This window comes from Helianthus annuus, chromosome 16 (genome assembly GCF_002127325.2).
Source record: "Helianthus annuus cultivar XRQ/B chromosome 16, HanXRQr2.0-SUNRISE, whole genome shotgun sequence".
NCBI classification, from domain to species: domain Eukaryota; kingdom Viridiplantae; phylum Streptophyta; class Magnoliopsida; order Asterales; family Asteraceae; genus Helianthus; species Helianthus annuus.
In genome coordinates this window covers 81,271,547-81,278,872 of record NC_035448.2, presented here as the reverse complement: position 1 = coordinate 81,278,872, position 7,326 = coordinate 81,271,547, and the positions used below count along the sequence as shown (strand labels likewise).

The window sequence follows — 7,326 nt, the reverse complement described above, 5'->3', positions numbered from 1 at the left end:
ATGACACGTTCCATATCCTCTCAACTCCATAAACCCACAATACTCTGCTAAAAATCTTCACTATATAGCCCTTAGCAGAAAATTCAAAAATCATACCTTTCTCACAAATTCCAAACCAAAGCAAACTTTGTTCCTCACTCAAAAATCCCTAAATTTCAAACCCTGATTCACAAACTTCAAAAAATGGCCAAAGTAAACCTCAACATCCCAATTGTTCAACATGATGTATCTTTCATTGAAGACAATGAATTTCTGCCATGAAGGAAAACAATTTGCTGATGAATACAGAGCATTCAGAATATGATGTGAGATGTCAACTTCTGATAGAATATCTCATGAACTGTCCAATTTCAGGAGCTCTAACAAAAGAGAAAGAAGTACCAGAAAAGCTGCTACAACAATTTGTTTACACCTTTGATGAAGTTGAGGAAAACCAACTCTCTGCCCATGTATGGGAAAATGTTTCTGTAACATTAACTCCTGCAAGGGTAAGAGAATGGCTTGAACTACCTATTCTTGATAACTATGTTGAAGCACCAAGCAGGAAAGAGCTATTAAGCTTTCTTATTGGGCTTAGTTACAAGAACAAGAAGATCAACAAAACTGGTTCAATCAGAAGAAATGAACTACCAGCAATATGGCAAGTGATGATGGAAGTATTAAACAAATGTCTCACTTCAAAAATTGGAGGAACTAATCAGATTAATCAAGCTATTCTAACAATCATGTATGGACTCATAACTGGGTTCAAAATTGATTATGGATTAGAAATTTTTAACCTGATCAAAAGGTCAATCATCACCAAAAATGGAAAAATAATCTCACATTTGCCATATCCGAGATTAATTTCTATTTTCATTTTTGAAACATTTGCTGCAAGAGAAATGGAAATTCCAATTCTGGAAAATCTGTGGAGATCAAACACAATGAATGCCTAGAGTTCTAATCATGGATGGGAATCTGACAAAGAGATTCATATACTACTAGAAAGCATGCTATGTTTTATTTCACAAGATTAACAGTTCAGATACAACATGAAACTCTTCTAAACAAGTCAGACTCCACAACAGAAAGAGCCAGCAAAGAAGTTTTTAAATGCTCTTCATCACTGGAAGGAGATGAAGAACAAAGGTCAAGATCATCAAAAGAAGCAGGAGGAGAAAGAATTCTGATGATTACCAACTCACCAGATAATGCTGAAAATGAGCAAATTCATGAAGGAAGAATTCATCCAGATTTTGATATACTACAAGAGACAGCACAAGAACATCATGCAGAATCACATATTGCTGGAAGAATTCATGAAGAAGCTCAATTTGGTGACACTGAAATTGAATCAACGGAAGTAATACATCATGATGAATCTCAAATCGCGGGTACATCTTTCTCAAGAACTGTTTTAGTTGATACTCACTCAAAACAAACTAACTTAGAAAGTTTAGTAAATGTTTCTTAGAACTTAGAACATAAAGAAATTGATATTGATAAAGAGGTTACTAGTGCTTTTAATCTCAACTCTGAATCAGAAAATGAGGAGGAGTATGAGGTCTCAACAGATAGAGATCAGGAAACTGATCAAGGAAATCTGGAAAAAGGTAATATGTTTACCTTAAAAACTTATGGAGAATCACATCTTGATGTGATTCAAGGACATAAGGAAATCCAGGATGAGAGTAGGTCACTCACCACTGGTGGAGATGATACTGGTAAACTTAATGCTGCACCAAATTCTGGTAAACCAAAAAGTGACCCTATCATTTCCAAAACAGCAGCAAATGTGTTTGCAGCTGGAATGTTAGCAGGAACATCTGTTGTTCCAAATATCCCTGAAAAATCCATGAATCAAGAAAATCTGGAAACCATGTTGGAAAAAGTTTACAAAATCTGCAAAAAGAAATCCAGTGGAAGAGAAACTTGATATGTTGTCGTCAGAAATACAAGGTCAAAGGGCTGAAATGAAGACATTATCAGAATCAGTGGAAGCAATAAAGAAACAGACTGATGATAACACTGAAGCACTAAAGTCCCTTCAGAAGATGAAAGAAAAAGCACCAGAACTCAACATTTCTGCATCAGAAATCCAAATGATTCTCACAGAAATAGAAAAGATCAAAACACAAGTTGTGAATGTGATGAAGTCAAGACAGTCAAGCAGTGGAAATAAAGTTTTGGAAGAAGAAATTACCATTCTAAGGGCAAGTAATAGCAGCATCACATATGCCCTTGAGAAGCTGTCAAAAGAATGTGCTGAAAATCAGAAGAAAACACAAGCTGAATTCATCCAAGTTCAGAAAAACATTGCCAGCAACTCAAAACTGGTAAAAGAAACACAACAACTAATGGAGAAAATGCAATTCAATGTTGCAAGTTTAGCCAAAATGGATCCTCAAAAACTCATGAAGGAAATTCCTGCTTCAAGCTCACATCAGAAAGCTCCAAAGTCAACTCCTCAACAATCGTCAACCACACCAATCACCAATGCTGATACCACAATGATGGGACCACCTCCAAACATTCCAAAAGAAGAAATGCTGAAAAGACTAGCAGCTGCAAAACCTCAAGTCATTACAAATTTAAAAATGCTAGCTGCTGTTCCAAATCCAACAATATCTGATGACTCAGCAATAAGCAAATATATGAATATACAAACAATGAAGGAATGGGAACAAGAAGGTGAGTCAGAGGCAAAGTCAAAGACTGTTAAGAGAAAAATCTCAGAAACCAAGTCTATCATGGTCAAAGAAATTGCCAGAGATGTAATGATGTTTCCTGAATACAACCTGGTAAGTTACTACTTGACAAAAGAAGATGAAATACCAAGATCACTATCTCCTACCAGATTAGGGTTAAGAGAAGAAAGAATGAAAAGAGGGCCATACAGCATTCACAAACACAATGAGAATCCGGTAAGGAGAATTTTAAAGGTGGATGAAGTGAAAGTTGCAACTGATGATATAGGAGGAACTTATGTACAAAATAGATACACACTTCAAAGAGAAAAGGGAGATGAACAGAAGGTGACTGATGAAGAATTAGCTGACCAGTTGCATCCTTTGGACATTTTGTTCATGAAGGATCACTATGAAAAGGAAAAGAAAAATAACCAAGAGGTCAGAAGGGCATTGAATGGCATATCAAATGCTGGAATATCACTATTTGAAAGAATGGCTTTTTCAGACTTTGATCTATGCATCAATTATGAACATATGCACAACAAAAAGGTGTAATTTAGATCACCTAAGACAAAAGTTCCTTCAGAAATACTGGATGATGCAAGATCTGGAGACATCATTATACAGACAAGCAAAGATGGAGAACAAGTGTAACATACACAAAAACGGGTCTCCAAAATCCGACCCGGATTATAAAACCGGTCCCTCTTGGGATAAAATAAAAATGGGAAATATATTAAACTCTAAGTATTTTATATATTTATTTTTTTATATTATCTATTATCCTATCTACGCCACGTGTCACATTGGGATGAAAACAGGTTAAAAGCGTTAAACCGTACAAAGGCTTGTAGTTATTTCGGTTAGATTATTGTAAGGTAAGCTTTAACGGAGTTAAAGTAATTAGTTATTAAAAAAACTATAAGTTAAGGGGGTTGTATTGTAATTAATGAAAACTATAATTATGAAACAAGTTAACAAACTAGGTTAGTAAACCTAGTTAGGTAAGGATTAACCATATAGAGTTGACTAACTAGGTTAGTAAGTTACTTAATAAACCAAGTCAGTTTATGTTAGAAGTAAACCAGTTAGTGATATTTAAAATTTGCAGGGACTGAAGCTGTAAATATCTATACTACTTTATAAAGCATATAGGAAGGATAGAATGGTCTATTGCCACTTTACAACTCTTTAAAGCCCATTGTACAAACCTCTTAAGCACAAGTGTTGAAAACTTGTTTTCAACACCTGATGATACCACGCGGATCTTAGCGGATCTACTTGACCCGGTTTTTGTTTGATGGATCCAATATATTCGTATTATCACAGTTTACAACCACAATTTCATCCGCCGCTCCATATTTCTTTCACTTTCTAAACCCTAGATCCTCCACCGCATAACTGAAGCACCTCCACCGCATAACTGAAGCACCTCCACCGCACCTCCACCGCACCTCCACCGCTCATCCATGGAACCTGTCTTTGCCATCACCGTCTTCTCCCCTTTCATCCATGGAACAGGTCATGTTTTTAACCCTATTTTGTACGTTTTTTTTTTAATCTTTGTCAGATCTGTGATAATACTTTTAGATCTGTTTTAATACTTTTATAGATTTGTGATAATACTTTTAGATCTGTGATAATACTTTTAGATCTGTGATAATACTTTTAGATCTGTGTTGGTTTTGTGATTATTTTAATGTTCTGTGAATGGATCAACATTAGGTCTTTTTGTTTGATAATTAGGGCTTTGTCAGATCTGTGAATGGACCAATTTTAATTTCTTGCATTAGGGCTTTGTCAGATCTGTGATAATACTTTTAGATCTGTTTTAATACTTTTAGATCTGTGATAATACTTTTAGATCTGTGAATCTTTGATAATTCTTTTAGATCTATGATAATACTTTTAGATGTGTGATAATACTTTTAGATCTGTGTTGGTTTTGTGATTATTTTAATGTTCTGTGAGATTTATAGAGAAAACGTAATTTCTGTTTCATAATTAGGGCTTTTTGTTTGATCTAATCGGTTACTGAATTATGGTTTTGTTTGTAAGGAGAATCCGATTGCAAGCTCACCGGCGAAGGAAGCATACAGGAATCGGCTGGCGGACAGAATGGTCTTTTGCCACTTTACAACTCTTTAAAGCCCATTGTACAAACCTCTTAAGCACAAGTGTTGAAAACTTGTTTTCAACACCTGATGATACCACGCGGATCTTAGCGGATCTACTTGACCCGGTTTTTGTTTGATGGATCCAATATATTCGTATTATCACAGTTTACAACAAAATCATTACAGCCTCAACATGGGAGTTATGGTGAGTGCATGCACATACCAAATAGTCATCGCTTAATATGATTTAAATTTGAATCTCTCTAATTATAAGTAGTTTTGCTGTTACTTTGTTTTTTTAGGATTGGTTTGATCCAATTGCTGATTCGACTACTAGCCATCTCGATCTGATTCCCCACATGGTTTAGGGGTAATTGATTTTGTTTTTGACGTTTAAAGGTTTTAAAAATCATTGAATTTTGTATTAAATGGGAATTTCGACATCATTTCAGGAGAAGTTTAAAACAACAGGACTATGGAAGGATATACGGTGCTACATTGACAGTCAAGTGAGACCCCATCTCTTTGTTTAAAGTTCAAACACATAATTTGTTTTCAGTTTTTAATTTTCAATGAATTATACGAAAACGTAATTTCTGTTTCATAATTAGGGCTTTTTGTTTGATCTAATCGGTTACTGAATTATGGTTTTGTTTGTAAGGAGAATCCGATTGCAAGCTCACCGGCGAAGGAACCATACAGGAATCGGCTGGCGGACAGCCTCAACATGGGAGTTATGCAGAGTGCATGCACATACCAAATAGTCATCGCTTAATATGATTTAAATTTGAATCTCTCTAATTATAAGTAGTTTTGCTGTTACTTTGTTTTTTTAGGATTGGTTTGATCCAATTGCTGATTCGACTACTAGCCATCTCGATCTGATTCCCCACATGGTTTAGGGGTAATTGATTTTGTTTTTGACGTTTAAAGGTTTTAAAAATCATTGAATTTTGTATTAAATGGGAATTTCGACATCATTTCAGGAGAAGTTTAAAACAACAGGACTATGGAAGGATATACGGTGCTACATTGACAGTCAAGTGAGACCCCATCTCTTTGTTTAAAGTTCAAACACATAATTTGTTTTCAGTTTTTAATTTTCAATGAATTATACTAATTGTGATACTCTTATTGTGCAGCTCTACGGTTTGTAGGTTGAAGTTTGCTTAACACGCTTCAACCGTCGAACATGGTGCGGCTCAATTGAATAAGGAATGAAGTAGGTAATGTAGCTAGAATCTTGGCAGAAGGAAGCGACTGGAGTTTGTTTTTTAAGGTATTTACCGATTTTATTTACTTAATATTTAATGCATCTTTCCTGTTGTCATCGTATAACGTATTTATTTGTTCATGAGCTTTTTGTTTCTTGCCCCTTCTCCTGCAGGTAGTAATTTCAATCTATCTTTTCAAGTTGCTTGTGGTGAACAACTTTCCCACATCAATGGGAGTAGGTATGATTTTTGCTCTTTTTCTCATTGCTTCATGCTAGGTGCTTGGCCGGTTAGGCGGGCTGTGTAACGGGCCAAAACTACGGGCAGGTCGACCCAAAACACGTTTCGAATGGTTTTGATAAATAATTAGGGTGTCCAATATAAGCACAGATTTTGTATCATTATTATAATATACTACTTTGAATAAACTGATTCAAAAATTTTATGTACTAAAAGTACACTTTGCACGGCTGTCGACCTATTTGACTTGCTTGCCACATTTTTTTAGCTAATTTATTGTTTGACCCGTTAGATATAAACATAGTCGGAATTGGATCGACCCGTTTGTAAGTGTTTGACCTGTTTGCTGTTACTTTGTTTTTTTAGGATTGGTTTGATCCAATTACTTTGGTAGTCTATATAATTCGTGTGCTTTATAATGGTCTTTTTTGTATTTAAAGAAACTAACTTTGTTATTCTATTTTAACCATGAAGCATGATGGTCTGTTTTGGTTTCTTATGTGTGTTATATTTGTATTTTTAAGCTTGATTCTTTAGGGGATTTAGGGGAAAAATTAAAGATTTTGTGTGTGGAGATATAATTAGTTATATGTGTTTTTATGTTTTGATTATGCAGATTTGAAATATTATAAAAATTCAACTGGCTTTGTTTTACTGTTGTTTGGAATTTTGAAATAAGAATCTAGGTTAAAAGCTATATAGTTTGTGTGCTTTATAATGGTCTTTTTTGTATTTAAAGAAACTAACTTTGTTATTCTATTTTAACCATGAAGCATGATGGTCTGTTTTGGTTTCTTATGTGTGTTATATTTGTATTGGATGTGAAGTGTGTTTAGTTAGAATCCAACTTCAACTTATAATCCAAAGACAATTCAAAAAGCAAGTCATGTCAGTAGCTTTTCTTTGACTTTTGTCCTTTTTGTTTTTTTACTACTTACCACTGGAGATAAACTAAAAACTGAAATGTGGAGCGGCGGATGAAATTGTGGTTGTAAACTGTGATAATACGAATATATTGGATCCATCAAACAAAAACCGGGTCAAGTAGATCCGCTAAGATCCGCGTGGTATCATCAGGTGTTG

The 7,326-nt window shown here is 34.8% G+C and overlaps 2 long non-coding RNA genes across 2 annotated transcripts; both read left to right on the top strand.

The window, feature by feature from the left end:
- The first annotated feature begins 4,970 nt into the window (after positions 1-4,970).
- Positions 4,971-5,300, top strand: LOC110915300. Its single transcript, XR_002578865.2, has 3 exons — positions 4,971-4,994; positions 5,092-5,159; positions 5,242-5,300. It is a non-coding gene; the product is annotated as an uncharacterized LOC110915300 (long non-coding RNA).
- Positions 5,301-5,627: 327 nt separating this feature from the next.
- Positions 5,628-5,981, top strand: LOC110918155. The gene is made up of 3 exons (XR_002581100.2): positions 5,628-5,693; positions 5,776-5,832; positions 5,932-5,981. It is a non-coding gene; the product is annotated as an uncharacterized LOC110918155 (long non-coding RNA).
- Positions 5,982-7,326: the final 1,345 nt, after the last annotated feature.